Genomic DNA, 18,039 nt, shown 5'->3' with positions numbered 1-18,039 from the left:
ATTTCAATTGGGTAAGATGACTTTGAATTGGGTTCAATATGCATTCAATCGAGCTTCATCTTGTTTTGATAGTTTTGGATGGGTTTTTGCACTTTTTGACTGAATTCCCACGAGAAAATTGACGAGTTTGGAGATTTCAAATTAGGTACGGGGAAAGATAGGTTCATTTATCCAAAATCTATTCATAACCAAGTGGTTGTCTTGAGTTTTTATAGGATAGATTTAACTCATACTCAGATTTCTAACTTGTTTGGTTCCACCCCCTTCGAAATGGGCTTTTTGAATCTTGACCGGCTCAAGGCTTGGTTGAGGTGTGCTTTCTTTGGACCTATGCTTTACCCGAAGCTCAATCCTTTGGCCTGTCGGTTAGGGTAGTGCTCGAAAGAATCCGTTTAGTTTGATCTTGCCTATAACCAATAGGCGTGGAAATTAGTGTGGAAATATTCAAACATTCGATTTGCCTCTTAACCTTCTCATATGCGAGTTTTAAAAATAAATCCCTTTTCAGCACAAGAGTGTGTGTTTATATGCATCAATGATAGGAAACGTACACCGTAGAGTGTGAATATGTGTGTGTGAGACAAGGTGTAAGTGTATTGGCTCAAATGGAAGGCTGTGGGAACGAGGTCCTAAGTAATTAAAAATTTGATTTATTCCTTTTGTTTAATTTTTTTATTTTTCTTGCTAATTCTAATGGGGGCTGACAAATTGAGGAAGAAAAAAAAGATTTTCAAGCCCGTTATTACTACAATGAGAGAGAGACAGAGTGGGAGTGGGAGTGTGTGTGTCGCATGTGCCAGTTTTGGCTTCTCGGTGTGTGTGTGTGTGTGTGTGTGTGTGTGTGTGTGTGTTCAAATAACAATATACAATATACACCAAAGAATCCTTTCAGATGACAAAAGACACTAGAAACTATGTCAATGAAAAGGTGCTATAATTCCCATTCATAGTACAGAACGGTCTTTATACATAACTGCTGAAATCAAGAGCCAGAAGATATAATAGTTCGCTATCTTCAAGCCAAGGAACTTTGAAAACCATAGCTGAGAAGGTAACCCTCACAAGGGTTTTCAATCTCTAAAAAATAACCAAACAATGGATCATAATCTATTATTGCTATAGTTATTGTTGTAATCCCAAGGAAAGAATCTCTTACCTGTCACCATCCAAGAAACACAAGCTCGTCAAAACTAGCATTAATTGGGAAGACAAGTGTCAATGACTCCCTCCCCTTGTCATTGGTTTCAAAGATTACAACAAAAACATACAAAAAATCATAGATTAAATATTAAGTTTAGAGAATGAGCCATTTATTTACAATAATGTTTATGCCATTTAATTTCAAAAAAATTCGTACAACATCTCCTTTGTAAATTGGATCAATTCTCAAAAGTATAGTCAAATGCCATCTCATCCGAGACCCCCACTTGAGGATTAAGGCTCTTATACCAATCACTAATACCAAAGTAGAAGAGAAAACCATGCCTTGTCTATTGCAAGTCATATCCCTTGTAAAAAATTATTTCTTGCCATACATTAGCCAGCACAAATTTAAGCAGTCTTTAGAAACTTGGCATTCATAATACACAAGATTTTTCATTTACAAATTACTACATGTTCTGAGCCACCTTTACAAGTGGATCTCAGATTATGTCTACAAACCTTGCTAAGAGGTGGATGTTGATGTCACTCTGTACTGCCGTCATAAAAGCAAGTCAAAAAGAATTTGTTTGCAACATGTCACTCAAGACTCAACCTCACCAACCTGTTGCTCTATATGTCTAATAACTCAAAGCATCAACATATCATAATATGGTTATCCAATATCCCGTACAAAAACTCAAATTGCAAATGAGCAAGGTTGCTAGCTAAAAGCTGTGATTATTATGTCTAGAAGATCATGCAAAGTTTTGTATGTATATGTATAAAACCTTTTTAGGGCCTTGTTGTCCCAACAGATTATTGTTTCTCCTTCCAATAAACCATCAATTTTGTGCTCAAACAAACCAGCTAATTGGCAATCTATAGATCAGTAAAGAGCTCAATATGTCTATTCGTAGTTCCATGCACCATTTATACCACTATGCCCACAGTTCCTACAACATACCTATGTCCAAGATTCCCATGTAATACTCCTTAGATTGATCCTAAAGGAGCAACATGGGTGTTAGTGTGTGTTGTTGTGTGAATGAAAGAGAATTCAGTACTGAGGCATGCCAGATTTTAGTCTCATAAGGAGGTGGGAGAGATGGTTTCAAAAAACCATTTACCCACTATCAATATCCAGTTAAAAGTTTGCTTGAATGGTATCTGTTTACTTGTAGAACTAATACAAAGATCGTATTTGATATGTATCCACCAAGGATCAAATATAAACCAGCCACCATCATTAGGGGATTACCACATCATCAAGTTAAAACTACAGCTTGAGTGTGCGAAAGGCCAAAACCAACAAGAACCGAGACTCTTTCCAAAGTACACTTATATATTCATAGACTTTAAAAAACCAGATTTACTGAGTAGGTACATGAGTTGAGTAATGTTCTAAACTTTTAAAAATTAGTAGATAAAATGATATGATGCATTACTGAATGAATATGCAAAACTCATCATTTTGAAGAAAACATGTACTGAGTAGGTGCAGATGCACCTACCTGCATTTTGGATATTCAGCATCCATCATAGGCTCCAGAATAGGAGATGCATATAGGCTTGTCACCTCAACAACCATCATTTAGACCATCCACATGACAAACGCCCAACTGTTATGTTCATTGTGCGTATGTGTTGCTATGTTATGCTGCTGCAATTGAAGGAGGGCATAGGGCCATGATTATCAAAGAGAACAACATTGTAGCTGATTGTGAGAAAGAGTTCAAACCTATGTAAATTACCAGTATTGAAGGTCCATGTGGCCATAGAGTAAGCTTACAATGCCTCTGTAGATTAGGGAGCTATGATGTGTGTTTGTGTGTGTGAAGCTACATATATCAAGGGCATGTATTCTCAAGGGGGTTAGAGGATACGGTAGGGAAGCTGCATAGTGATTACCCTTCAAAATGCGAAGCAGGTTTATGCTAACACGTCATCCTGCACGATGAAGATTATGTGTGTTGTGTGTGTGGAAGCGCCCGGTAAGAAGAGGAATGCAATCCTCGATAGTGGTTGTGTCCTTCTAAAAGAGAAAGTGAAGTAGGTAGCCTTAAATGAGGTTTATTTAAATCAAGCATGTTGAAAAAGCCAGTAGAGTGTGAGAAGTATGTGTGCTGTATGTATGTGTACATGGGTTAGGTAGATAAAGGAAGTCAAAGAATAGCTCCGTCGGTTGAGCATCTATTGGTCACGAGAGAGAGAGAGAGAGAGAGAGAGAGAGAGAGAGAGAGAGAGAGAGAGAGAGAGAGAGAGTGAGAGAGAGAGAGAGAGAGAGAGAGAGAGAGAGAGAGAGAGAGAGAGAGATACTGTGTGCCATCGAGTGGATCAATGCAAAATTGACACAAGGGAAATCAACAGAGCCCACTCAAGGCCATATGTGATTAAAAAACATGCCATACAATTCTTTGAGTGTGTTGTCAAAGAATAGCTCCGTCGGTTGAGCATCTATTGGTCACGAGAGAGAGAGAGAGAGAGAGAGAGAGAGAGAGAGAGAGAGAGAGAGAGAGAGAGAGAGAGAGAGAGAGAGAGAGAGAGAGAGAGAGAGAGAGAGAGAGAGAGAGAGAGAGAGAGAGAGAGAGAGAGATACTGTGTGCCATCGAGTGGATCAATGCAAAATTGACACAAGGGAAATCAACAGAGCCCACTCAAGGCCATATGTGATTAAAAAACATGCCATACAATTCTTTGAGTGTGTTGTCATAGATTTCCTTCAGAAGGAAGGAGTGAAAGGCTTAGCTATATTTGGCTAAGGGCAAGTGGAGTGATTGTATAGTCTATAAGCTGTGTGTGTGTGTGTGTGTGTGTGAAAGAGAAGGAGAGAGAGAGAGAGAGAGAGAGAGAGAGAGAGAGAGAGAGAGAGAGAGAGAGAGAGAGAGAGAGAGAGAGAGAGAGAGAGAGAGATGTTGCTAAGACTGAATTGCAAGAGTGTGTGTGCATGCGTATTTGTTTTTGGGGCCCACAACCAGCGTCAGCAGTAGGCAAGTCTGAGTGGATGGGTATGGCGTTTGGTGGGGCACCAACCACAAAAAGAAGAAATCAAGTCTTGTGTGTATAGTTGGTGGACTACCATCTGAGCTACCCTTTTATGTAAAATGGGAATGTGTCTTTTGACTATGGTCACCTTGACTATGGTCAAGGTGGAGGTGAGCCACGCAACGAGAGTGTGGGTGTTGGTTTTTATTGGCTGTGACCATTTTTACTAGAGCCAAAAATGGCTAGTTGTGGAGACGAGGAGCTGAGGTGAGAGTTCAGTATGTTCAAAGACGCGCACCAAAACTGGGCAATGAAAATATATGCACTTACTTTCCTTGGTAGCATGTGAGGAGAGAGAAGAGTGATGGGGGAGAGAGGGAAGAAAGTTAGTGCGATTATTATCTTGCTTTGGAGGAGGAAAGAGATTGTAGGGGGAGGGGAGAGAACGTGGAGAAAAGAAAGAGTATTATTTGGGGAAAGAGAGAGAAATAATTTTCTATTTTATTACTTTTTTAATTCCTTAAGATAAGATGATGTTCCCACCAAAGCTTGCCAATTGAATTTTTTGACTCGATGAAAAGAGAAGAGGCTTACCATGCTTGAAGACGAATTCTAAAGCAATTGCCGGTACTTACACCGAAGCTCATTTAGTGTTGCGGATCTCCTTCAAGACCTGCTCAATTGTGTTTTGAAAATTCCACAAAACTAGGTGAATGTTGTAGGCAAATAAAATCTCAATTAGCATATCAATTCAATCGCCAATTAATTTCACCAATGAAAAGAAAAATTAGGCAATTAAAATAGGCAAAATTAGGTCAAAATTTTGTGCGATTAGAGTGTGTGAATCCTTGTTCTGAGCTCAAAATCGCATCACTTAGCTATTATATACATTAAATGCAATGAAACATCTAATTAAGCAATCACATTAATTACTTTATATGCGCAAACACACACACACACACACACACACACACACACACACTAATAATTGGCAATTTTTTACTAATTTCTAAGTGCACACATGCAAGTGTTTGTTGGGGTAAAGCCCCATGTGGCCGGTTAGACCAAGTGGGGGCTCACATGTACAGAGTGAGTTTTAGCCCCTGCAAACACAAGGTCTCCTCTTCTTCTCTCTTCTCTATTGCTGCACACACTCACACACGCTCTCTGACGCACACTTCAACTAGTATCAAAGCTCAGGGATTGGGAGCACCATTGGAGCTCAATGGGAAAGCAAGTAGAGAAGCAACAAAAACTGCAGCATGTTTTTGCATATCTATTTTGACCTATCAAAACATATTTATTCAAGCCACCTCCCTCCATTGCTAACCGATTTTTTGTCCTCTTCAACTTTGCGGAAGAAAAATTTCTCAAAATCTTTACCAATTTTGAGATACGTCACTCAGACTACCTGCACGTCTAGGGTACACAACTGCAGATTTTTATAGATATGTTTTGGAGTGTAAAAAAAGCCCATTTTAGGTTCATTCTTGAAATTCTTGACCATTTTTGTGTGGTCTACAACTTTGCGGAAGGAAGTTTCTGCAAATTCTGAACGATTTGGGAGATATGGGATGACCGACTGTAGGGTATGTATGCCTATTGTGGTGATTTGCTACATTCGGAGAGCTCGAATTGAGCTTTGTCATTCTCTTGTTTTGCACATTGATGTTTTGCTCTCAATGAAGAGAGTGTGGGTTGATATTTTCAACAAATTTATGCGCATACGTTGAGAACACTTTGTGGATGTATGCATTCTTGTGGACTCTCAAGATTCAAGAGTCGTATTCATCACAGGTTATGTGCATTGACTTGTGCGATCAAGCAGATTTCAAGAGTGTGGTGCACGGATTTACAAAGAGTTTTGCAAGAATTTTTAGCATGATTGAGAGCTGAATTTTTAGTTGATTCAGATGCTCATTTGATACACATTGGTACATGCTTGATGCTCGTTTATATTGCCATGTGGATGCACATGATGTGCGCTTTTCGGCGGATGATATGTTTGCCTTGCAATGGTATATGTGGAATGATTTTCAGCTTTTTTGAGCATCAATTTGTGCCATATTTTGGTTGGTTTGCATCCCAGTTTATGCTAGTATATTCCTCACTTATAGAGTGCGGTTGATGCACTTTGTGTTTCGGATTACAGGATTGTTTTCTAAGTTTAGGTAGTTGAGACTTTGCGGCAGCTCATGTATGCTTGAGTGCGGATTTTGTGCATGGTTTGCTCATGGTTTTGAGCATGTTTATGGCATGTATGGTTATTATGGTTAGATAGCCAAATACTATTGAAAATCTGTCAGATCTTTCTTGCGAGTTTATTTGTTTACGTGCATGGTTTGCAATCGTGTTTTGATTGCATTTGGCACTCAGTTTGCTTTGCCATAGTGTTTTGGCATCACATTGTGAGAGTGTTTGCTCACTAGATTACGTCATTTGACATACATGTGGTAATCTCTTCAGGAGGGAGATTGTTGATGATAGTTTCATCATTGACCACATAGTGCTCTTGGATTAGAGAGGGTTTTTTGGCATCATTTGAGCGGTTTTTCTCACTTGTTCGTTACGTTGATCGCCATATCTGCTGATACTTCTCTTAGACAGCTTATACCAGCTTATGTTGTATTTTGATAATACTTGGTGTAGGAGTTATCCAGGCTTTGGCTATTGTCAGTTGTTGATCGATTTGTGCTTGGTCTTGTCACACGTTATCACCATGGATTTGGTATGTACATCATTGTCAAGGTTTGTGGTTTTCCATACAAAATTTGATGGTTCAAACTTTGAGCTAAAGCAGGTATGCATGATGCATTGACTCAGATGGGCCAAGTATTTCCACTACAGGGCATGGATGCTAGGCCAGAGTCTATGACTAACGATGAGTGGGAGGACTTGGATGAGCTTGCACATTTGACGACGATCAGGTTACACCTTGGTGATTCTATCTATCGCATTGGTTTAGATGCATGTACCTCTAGAGAGTTATGGCAAAGATTGTGAAATGCTTTTGGCACAAATGATTCTAGAGAGATGTCTACAGTCAAGGGACGATCTTGCAAACATAGAGATGTTGTGTGTTGGCATTGTGGTAATACAGGGCATGTACGTAGGCATTGTTTTTGGCAAATGAGATAGAGCAGGAGACAACACAAGAGGGATGCTATCACTTTGAACGATGTGGGAGTAGATGTAGTGTATGTGGCTACACATGACAGAGATGTTGACTTTGCTTCCATGTTTACTCTTGACTTTCTTATGTCAGTTTTTTACGACACATTACCTTCGCATTATAAACTAGATGTGAGTGCTAGATTCCATGTCACGCCGAGTCGTGAGTGGTTAGCACATATGCTAGTGGTATGCTTGGACTTGTGTGTCTAGCTGATAGTTCAGTGCATAACATAGTTGGTTCAGGAGATGTCAGACTATTGTTGCCGAGTGGTGCATCATACGTGTTGTGAGATGTACGCCATGTGCCATGTTTGATGTAGAGCTTAATCTCTGTGAGTCAGTTATGAGACATCGAATGCCAGGTAGTGCTGGATGAGCACAGTTTCAGATTGCATCGTGGATAGCTAGTCATAGCGAGAGGTGCTAGTGTTGGCACAATTCATGCAATGCAAGTATTCACGTACAAGACGGCACAATATTTATGAGTATGCAACCATGCAAAGAGATGAGGCATATCTCCTTTGTGGATGGGTTGCATGATGCTCCAGTTTGTGAGCATGTTGAGCCAGTTGTGCAGACATTTGTGCAGTAGGGCATGTCATTCATGGATACAATGACACATATGGATGACTTGAGTGCTGACAACTCAGTCATTCATGGATATGATTAGGCCAGAGGCTAATGTGTGTGAGTTAGAGCTAGGCATTTCTCTTGCCACATAGGGTTCAAGATAGACAGATGATCTTGGTGTGCATGTGACATGCAATGGACAAGAGCATGGATTCTAGGGATCGGAGTTCGGGTGTCAAGGTGATTTTTATGAGTGGAGTTCTAAGCCAGATTTTATTGAGATGGTCAAATTGGCAAATATTGCTAGGATTGCATCAGCACTTGGGAGTCTCGTTGTACAAGATACTCATCTCGAGACCCGAGATTGCATTTGCGATAGCTACATTTGCAGTGGGAGCAGTCAGTCATGCAGTGACTAACATTGGGCTTGAGCATAGGGGAACTTTGCAGCGTATGGTGAGATACCTACAGCATGTGTGCGGTTTTGGTGAGGAGTATGGTGTCGATCGCTCTATACTTTCTCTACAATTAGAGTTGGATGCGCACAGATTTAGTGATCGAGTGGGCGTTGGCTGAGGTCATACCTATTATGGCCTTGTACATGTATTGTATGGTTTACTTTTATCTCTCATGGTCACATTGGCCTTTATGTGGGAGGTTGTTGGGGTAAAGCCCCATGTGGCTGGTTAAGCCAGGTGCCCGCACACTATACTTATTCATTATGTACATAATAGAATAAGGGGTCTCACTCGTAGAGAGTGATTTTTAGCCCTTGCAAACACAAGGTCTCCTCTTCTCCTCTCTTCTCCATTGTTAAACACACTCACATACGCTCTTGCACATGCACTTCAGTGTTAATCTTGTAAAATTTTCAAATCAAGCACACAAATGTCTAATTTGCAATGGCCATACCACAATCAACCATCACATTTGTCAAATCCCTAATTACACATTGATTTTTAGGGCATACACAAAGGCAATATAGTGCACACATACATAAGATTAAGGATACACACACTCAATTACAGTGCACACACACTTGATCTTAGTGTACACAATTGAAATGCTACCATTCAAGCGTGCATATAACAAGTAAACAATGCAAATTACCAATCTAGAAAAAATTCAACATTACGATGGCATGCAAATGAACAAATCAAAAGCCCAAAATAATAAAAATTGACTGCAATCTTGCATACCGCACAAGTCTTGATTTCAATGGCACCATCCAATTGTCAACTGTTTGATGCATAAATAAATCCTGTTGACATTCCAAAGCCCTAATCTTGCATTTCAAAATCAAGCAATGGTTATGTGATTAGCACAAATCGACATTGTTACAATGCAATCCAAGCTTCTAATTAGGCAAATATCAAAGTGTAAGCACCAAATGTTAGTCCAATTAGTAGCAATTAGTGTGTAAGTTAGCAAACATTAGTGAAATTAGCAAGGGGTTAGTAAGAGATTAAAGTGTGCACGCACACAATAAGAGAGATATGGTAACAAATTAGGGAAAATTGAACACATTGCCATTTGCAAATATCAAAGCGTAAGCACCAAATGTTAGTTCAATTAGTAGAAATTAGTGTGTAAGTTAGCACCATTAGTAAATCTAGCAAGGGGTTAGTAAGAAATTAAAGTGTGTAGGCACACAAAATTAGGGAAAATTGAACACATTGCCATTTGCACACACGTCCAAAATCCACAAAACAACAAACACAACAAGAAAATTAGTGAGGGAACCTATTCGATTATGTCATGATTACACTGGCATAGGTCACTAGTAACTTTTAATGCACTAGTAGCTTGCGTGCAACGGAAATTGATAACATAGTGAGAATTTCATTAAGAATAAGTTCCTAATGAGCATAGAGAGAGTACTTAATTTGCAAAAGCAACATAGCAATTTACACCTAGCTAATTTGGCATTGACAATACTTGAAAAGAGAGAGAAATAGAACAATTGACAACATTTGAGGACCAGATTTACATGGAGCCGGTCCCCCCCTCCATAAAGGCTTTGTATTATAGCTTCTCCCATCAAAGGAGATTTTTGCACAATACAATTATTGTGTTCCTTGACAAAACTCATTGGTGCAATGAAGATGGAAGCTTCATTCACCAAATTATGCTTGAAAAACACACCCAGTGTCCCTAGCCTCAGTCCCAAGAACTCACACACCTTTAAAAATGTTGAGAGCTAGTAGGGAATGAGGATAGATTGAGAGGGAGAAGGTGTATCTGACGAGAAAGAATTAATCTCCTCACATAATCACTCTAATAGCATAGCTTAGCTTAGTAATTAGCATGATAGAGGAGATGAGCATGCCATTAAATCTTGGCTCTTGGTTGGATTTGCATTCCATAGCCAAGAGTTGTTGATGTAGGCCCCTACTTCTCAATGCTTGGAGAAGGAGATGGAGTTCTTCTTGCACACATGAGTTCTGTGTGTGTGTGTGTGTGTGTGTGTGTGTGTGTGTGTGTGTGTAGCATTGTGTTAGAGTAAAATGCATCCCTCTCTCTCATCTTGGTCGACCCCTCTTGCTATTTTCTCATGCTGGCCTCCCATTGGCTCCTGTAAAGCTTAGCCAATCACAAATTAGAAGCATACTTGATAGTCTTTTGGCAAGTGTCTCCCTTTCCCCTTTTGTGAGAGCTTTAGGTAATTAAATAATTCAACTAAACTCTCAGTGGACCTCTTAGTCTTCTGGCCAATAGGAATCACACAAGTCATTGGCCTGCTGAATGCTCATTAGACCCCTTGGTAGACTGTCCAATAATATTCTAGGGAGATTAATTTCTATTGGTTCTTTTATCAAGCATTTTTAAATTGATTAGGGAGCAGCTGGCCTAGGATCTTGAAATGTGTCCAATATTCCCTTTGTGTAAAGGGGAAGCCTTGGAGTGTGTATGTGTGTGTGTGTGTGTGTTTCTATCTCATACCCTACTAAAAGGGCTCGCCCCCTCCTTCCTAGGGATGTAGGAAAACTTTTTAGTCTTCCCATGACCATCCAATTTTCCCTTTGCTTTGGCCATTGGATAAATGAGTTCATAATTCATGAAAATTTGGCAGCATCTCCCTTGTATTTCGAATAAAGTCTCAAAAAATCTCCAACAAACCATACCATCTCACCAAGAGACCCTCACAGGAGGATTAACGTCCAAGTTACCTTATTATGATGCCTATAAAAGTCCAAGTTACCTTACCATACAAAGCTCCCAATTTACCTTACCATACAAAGCAGAAGACTTCAATGTTTTGTTCTACATAGAAGACTTCAATGTTTTTTTTCCAACTCATCATTCTTCATACAGAGCCACCAGACATTGTATCATAATGATCATAGTATAAGAAAGCGTTAAACGAATTCCCAATCAATAAATGCCATCGCTTGCAAGACCCTCCACATAGTTCAGCTCCTTTTGATGAGTCAGAGAAGCCAAAAAAAACCCAGCATGATGCTTGTTTACTGAGATTTTCTTCAAAAAAATTTATCATAATGCAGATGCTATGTTCAAATAAGCCATATTATTATTATTTAAGTTCAATCATTATCCCTTATTCTATGATTCATCCTAAAAAGGTAATACAGATTCATGTTCTGATAGTATCTATAAGATTGTCATCATAAGCCACAATCTCAGTCAAGCAACAATGAAAGCAATCATCATTTCTATTGACAGACAAAGTGCATGCCCAAGAATTCCATTTTACCCTAGTATTTACCAAAACAGTTGAATGACTACAAGACAAATATCCTAGCAGGCATTAGAGCCTACTTGATCGTTCGAAGTGGTCATTGCAGGATGAATTTGCATGTTTGAGAATTCGTTGGTATGTCCAGAAAATCGTGTGCCGAATACGGGCAAAATCCTGATGTATGTATGTATGTCCTGCTCCCATATATCCCAGCTCCCAAATGGTCTCTATTGAAGCATGTTGCGGAAGAGTTCACAGCATAGCGGTAGCCTTTCAAAAACTATGTATATTGTTGATAGTTCAATAAACACCTTGCAGATCGAAGTTGATTCAGGTAGAGAACCATAATCAATAGGTTACATAGCTAACAAAGTAGTATCGTCTTCACATGAAAGCATCAATGAACACCGCAATTTAGGTACTCAAGGGCATACAAGAAAAGAATTTGTCAACACTTTGGGAATTATTTTGAGCATGGCAAAGACATGCTGAGGTCTCCTAGGATCCTTCGAATGGGAAACCGAGGAGCTCAAGAAGAGGTTTTGGTATCCCTAGATGTGAGCCATATGAGTAACAAACAGCCACAGAAGTGTGAATTTCTCCTGACCTAATGGACTACCAAAATACCATGAATCATTTGCACTTACTATAAGCAAACAATTTCCCATGCTTTCATGGAAAAGATCCGAGAACAGAAAGGTGAGATGCAGCATTGCTATGTGTCTGTGTGTGTGTGTGTGTTCGAGAGCACGTCCTCGTGAATGAGAGCATTATCATGCAAGACCACATATAGACCTCAAGGGCACGGATTCCAGATATGATGGCAAGTAGGCCGGCATGCTTCTATGACACCCTACACAGTTAAAATACTGATGCATTTGTGTGCGCGCGTGTGTGTTGAGTAAGGTACCTTGTGTAAATCTCAAGAGCTCATGAGATCAAGGATTTTTGAATTGGGAGGGATACGATCTCTGTAGAGTTGGGTGAGGGTCTGCAAGAAGGCATTGTCGACATGGGTGACGAAGCAGAGGAAGAAGTAGAAGCTTCTGTCAGAGCAGGGGTCGAGCTTGCGCGCAGTAATAGAGATTCTCAAGGATTTGTGAGCAGCACTATACGAAGGTGTTTGAAGAGATTGAGCACGCCTGCCTGTATGTAGCTACAAGAGAGAGAGTATGAGATTGTTTGTAGTAAAAAAAGGAGCCGAAGGTTGTGGACAAGGAAGCACCGTGGCCAGCTGACAATGACAGGCCTATATCTATACTCAAGATGAGGGAGAGAAGAAGTGAGATAAAGAGAATGAGCCAAATGTTTGGTAAGTGTCACATGCCAGCACGGTGGTCTATATCTTCAGGGCATGTAAGAGTTTGACTTTAGTGAAGAGGCCTTAAATACTCTTCATGTTACATGTGTTGCCCAAGTAGGGAGTGCTACGAATGAAGATTCACGGGAGAAGCAGTCATAGAGGTTATGAGAAACCAAAAAAGATGAGAGATAGCGAGAATGAGATTACCAAAGAAGGAACCAGTCGGCCAAGGTTTAGTCCAAGAATTAAAGACTAGATAAGTGTGTGTGTGTGTGTGCGCGCGCGCATGTGTGTGTGTGTGTGTTTCTGTCTCATACCCTACTAAAAGGGCTCGCCCCCTCCTTCCTAGGGATGTGGGAAAACTTTTTAGTCTTCCCATGATCATCCAATTTTCCCTTTGCTTTGGCCATTGGATAAATGAGTTAATTTTTGGAACCTTAGCTTATGGAAGTCTTAATGGAGTTGAACTGTGAGGTCCCCACCTCGTCATTTCGAACGACGGTTCTGATGGTAAACCTGGTGGCCACTAGATCTATAGCGGAAGCAAACAAAGTGGTTTAAGGGATCAACTAGCGGACGACGATCTCTCATCACCAAGTGAATTGAGTCAAGCCTACTAGCAATGAGATCTAGTTCCACTATGCAGTGGAAAGCGTGTCTAACCAATTATTGGTCCTAAGACTCACCTTCCAGAAGGAGAGAAGTCTCGAGTGCCTTTTTCCCCATTGCTTTCAGAGGCACGTACACTCAGGACTTCACTGCTTTTGGTGCAATGAGTAGTTCTAGTGTCATTTACCGTACTATGGGGACAGAGAGTTCCCGACCAATCGGGACCACCCTTCTCATAGGCATTGGCAATCCGAGCCAAGTCCCCACTTTCCACCCCCACACTCACACTTCTTTGTGTGTCCTAATTACTACCAGAATGGTTGTTCAACATATAAGTTCATTGATTAAGTTCCAATACACAAGATTCATTAGGACAGCCCTTCAAACAGTATTACAAGCGGCACCAAAACAATCTTTTCTAGTAAAAATTTACTGAAAACTCATTTCATTAAAATTCCAATGTTTTGGAGGCACGAAATCCCCCAGCGAGTGTTAACTCCGCCCGTTGTCACCTAGTTGCCATACAACTAGACTTGTCCACCGCGTAAAAAGCACGACGTGGACATCCCACCGCAAAGAATGCAAGTCGTGGATAGAGGCCCAAAGCTAGTAACTCTAGCTACTGCGAAATCTTTGTGAGCCGCCCCCTATGATCAAGAGGGGGATCATGACTAAATCAACATTGGAATCGAAAATGAACTGGCCGAGCTAAATTTTCCCTAGCAAACAATCTTTCCTACTTCAGAAAATATATTCCAAAATCATTCTGTCCTACTTGAATAAAAATACACTTAATTTAAATGACATGGTCTCCGTTGGATTTCCAACATGTTTGGGGATATGTTTCCTTCCTACCTTATCGAATGCAATGTTAATTAAACAATACTTGAATTGAAATTTGACCTACCTCAACAATCTCCTCGTTGTTACTTCGTGAGATGGCCGGTGCTTGCTCGACCATGGGAGCTTTCCCCTTCCCGTTAGAGTTGCTCGTGCCAACCTCACGGTCGTGAGATCCACCGAAACGAGTTCTCTTTGTTGGGGCCATTTTATACTCACTACTTTAAATTGATAAATTCGGGAAAAAAAAGAACTAGTGTTTGAGAATATCATGACAACCAAGATGACAATATTAGTCTCATCGAGCAATTCCTCCTATGCGAGAGGACTAGATTTACTTCAAGAAATGGTAATTGTTCATAGCTACATCAATTAGGATAGCATCTCACTTGTTCTTATGGGAATTGAACCTAGAATTAATTACTCGGACTATATAATTAGTTCTTGCTTAATTAGAGTACTAGAGATGAATTAGGTATAGTAACTGCTTCACTAATACAATGCAAAATTACCATGTGCATAGGTGAGAGAGTTTCCTCTCTAGAGATAATCATAGGGTATTAATTTCTCTAATTATACCTTAATCATGTGAAATTTGAATTTAAACTTAGCTAATTGATCATTGTGAAATGATAGATTGAATTTGATCATTTGACCACATTGCTAGAGGTTGGTTTAATTCTATCATTCATTCATTGAGATGGCTAGCGGTTAACTCCTTTTTGCTAATCATGCATTAATTTATGATTAGGAGAGCTTAATTACTTACATAATTGACAATTGAGATTAAGATTAAGCAATAGGCTAATCATATAGTGAATTAGAGAGTAGATTAGCTACGATTATGCTTAATACAAGCGGGATTAAGAGAATGATAGAGAGAATTGCAGCATAAGCATGAAAATTAACTTTGATTACCATAGGTTGGGCTGAATTTTACTTGATTTGCTGATCAAATGGACTTCTTGTGGCGAGAATTGGGCAGCACTTCTGTCCTTTTGATCCTCCTCTAGAAGTTGTGTGTGCCGGTAGCACCTCCCTAATGTATGTGTATGTAGGAGAGTGTGTGTGTGTACTCAGTATGTGTGTGTGAGCATATGTGTGTTTGTGTGTGTGTGAGCATGTCCTTATATAGTGCTCATCCTCATGCAGGTGGATTTCTACTGCTATATGCATCTGAGTGGGCAACTTAGTCTTGCATGGGCAATTGAGTGCATGTCCTGCAAGGTGTCCAATTAACTTAGACTAACTGACTCTCACACTCTCTCTCAAGCATGGCAAGCCTCCCACGAGTCCCTAGAGGTGTGAGGATGCCCTCTCCTGCTATCTCAGGTCTACAGAGGCCTGGAGCTTGTTCCCACACAGCCCCCGAGCCCCTACGCTCCCCGCACAAACCGTAGGAAAATTAATTTTAACCTAAGACGGGTAATTCAAATCAGATTTTAATGCTGAAACTTGCTGTATTAAGCTGGAGCTAAGGTGCATAATCCCAAGTGCCTGCCATATTTAGCAGCCCCGGACGTCCAGAAATGCATTTTTTCAAATTCGGGGTACGGGTGTAGTTTGTTGAGACGGTCAAAACTAAACAGGTCGGGTGACAAAAAACTTACTATTTTAGGATTTTTTTCACAAAAATTGTTTTTATTCATTTTTGAAAGCTCTATAACATTCTAAACATCTTGGCACCGACAGAATTAGAAAAACTGTCAAAAATAGTAACTTTTTGCAGTATGATTATTTTGTAGTACAGGGGTGCTCTTTAGCTCGGGGTCAGAGATCTTACATGAACCTTAGGTCTTTTAAGCCCCATTGAAGCACATTGCCCTTTTGTAGACTTCCACCTTTGGATCCCCATTTTCCCTCCTTTGGATCCCTGACAGAGACCGGTCTGGCAGCCTTACCAATATTCGAGCTTTTACTCCCCTGGTACTTCCCCATATTAAATGATCATATTAACATGAGAAAATCATTTGGGAGTATTAGATATTAGTTTTTATGACATTTTTTCATTGGCCATTGGATAAATGAGTTGATTATTGGAACCTTAGCTTATGGAAGTCTCAATGGAGCTGAACCTTAGGTCTTTTAAGCCCCATTGAAGCACATTGCCCTTTTGCAGATTGTCCCCATTTGGATCACTATTTTCCCTCCCTTGTATCCTTGACAGAGACTGGTCTGGCAGCCTTTCCAATATTCTAGCTTCTACTCCCCTGGTACTTCCTCATACTAAATGATCAATTTAACATGAGAAAATCATTTGCGAGTATTAGATATTAATTTTTATGACATTACCTCTCTCTTGAAATCATAGTCGTCCTTGACTATGAGCTAGAGAAGATTAAGCCTAGTCATTCATCTATTTGCTAGCGGGTAGAGGATCCCTATTTTACCCTACGACACCATTCAAGAATGGATGACTATTCCATTTGGTGCTTGAGAGCCTTAGTTGCCGCAAGCATGTCTGCACTTTAGTCCGTATCTATCTTCCTAGTAGAGTGACAAACTCTACTTCGTGTTCAATAGACGTTGTCGCCACAAACATGATCCTAAGCATGCATACTTATTAACATGTGCACATAATAAAGAAAAAGAGAGTCTTATAAGACAAAAACTTTGTTCATTTATACATATTACATTTTCTTACTCTAGGGAATCATTGTAAGCATTGACAAGGTTTAGAATCTTCAAAAGGATAATTTTTAAACTTGATAAGATATCGTCGGATAGTCTTACCGCCTCATAATACCTTGTCTTTGTGTCGGAGAATTGACTCGGACTGCAACACCTCTTCTTGGTCCTCGATCTTCGGTGGGCCTTCAATGATTGCTTCTTGAGGTGGCTCTCCTTTGTAAGGCTTTAATAGGCTCACGTGGAAAGCATTGTGTATGAGCCAATGGCTAGGCAACTTGAGTTGATAGGCCATCTCATTGCTTGGCCTAAGAATCTAGAAGGGACCATAGTATCTTTTTGCTAACGTAGCATATTACTTTTGGTGTCCCATAGGAATTTTTCTTGTTGTGTGCATTAATGGATCCTTGGGAGACTTAAGCAAGACCCAATCATGTTGTTTAAAGGATAGGGCTGTTCTGTGCTTATCAGCAGTAGCCTTTTGCCTTTGATGAGAGATGGATATAGCTTCCTTAATCTTTTGGAAAGATTCTTGCAAGTCTCAGCTATATTCATCTACAGCGAAGATCTGCCCATGTACCTTAAGTTGCAGGGGACTTTTCTATCTTCCCTCTATGACCTCAAAAGGTTCTTTTCCCGTGGAAGTATGTACAGTATTATTGTAGGCATACTCCACTACGGGTAAGTACTTCTCCCATTGGGACTTTTGATCTACTTTTGTGACATAAGATTTTAGTAGATCAAGAATGGTTAGGTTAGCTATTTCACTTTGGCTATCTGTTTGGGGATGATAGGCCAAAGAGAAGTTTAGCCTTGTACCTAAATTCTCAAAGAGACCCTTCCAAAAATTACTGGTCATTCTAGGATCTCTATTCGACACTATACACATTGGCAATCCGTGTTACTTGAATATTTTTGATATAAAGAGGGTTGCCATTTGATGAGCTTTGATAGTCTTTTTGACAGGTATGAAATGTGCTCGTTTGCTAAACCTGTCTACTACTATTGTCCATATTCCTGTATTCCCATGGATAGACTTGGGCAATTCAAAGATAAAATCCTTGGATATTCTCTCCCAGGTGAATTAGGA

This window comes from Adiantum capillus-veneris, chromosome 9, assembly GCF_014529385.1.
Source record: "Adiantum capillus-veneris isolate H3 chromosome 9, ASM1452938v2, whole genome shotgun sequence".
Classification (NCBI taxonomy): domain Eukaryota; kingdom Viridiplantae; phylum Streptophyta; class Polypodiopsida; order Polypodiales; family Pteridaceae; genus Adiantum; species Adiantum capillus-veneris.
The sequence above is the reverse complement of the archived record's forward strand: the minus strand, read 5'-3'. Positions refer to the sequence as shown.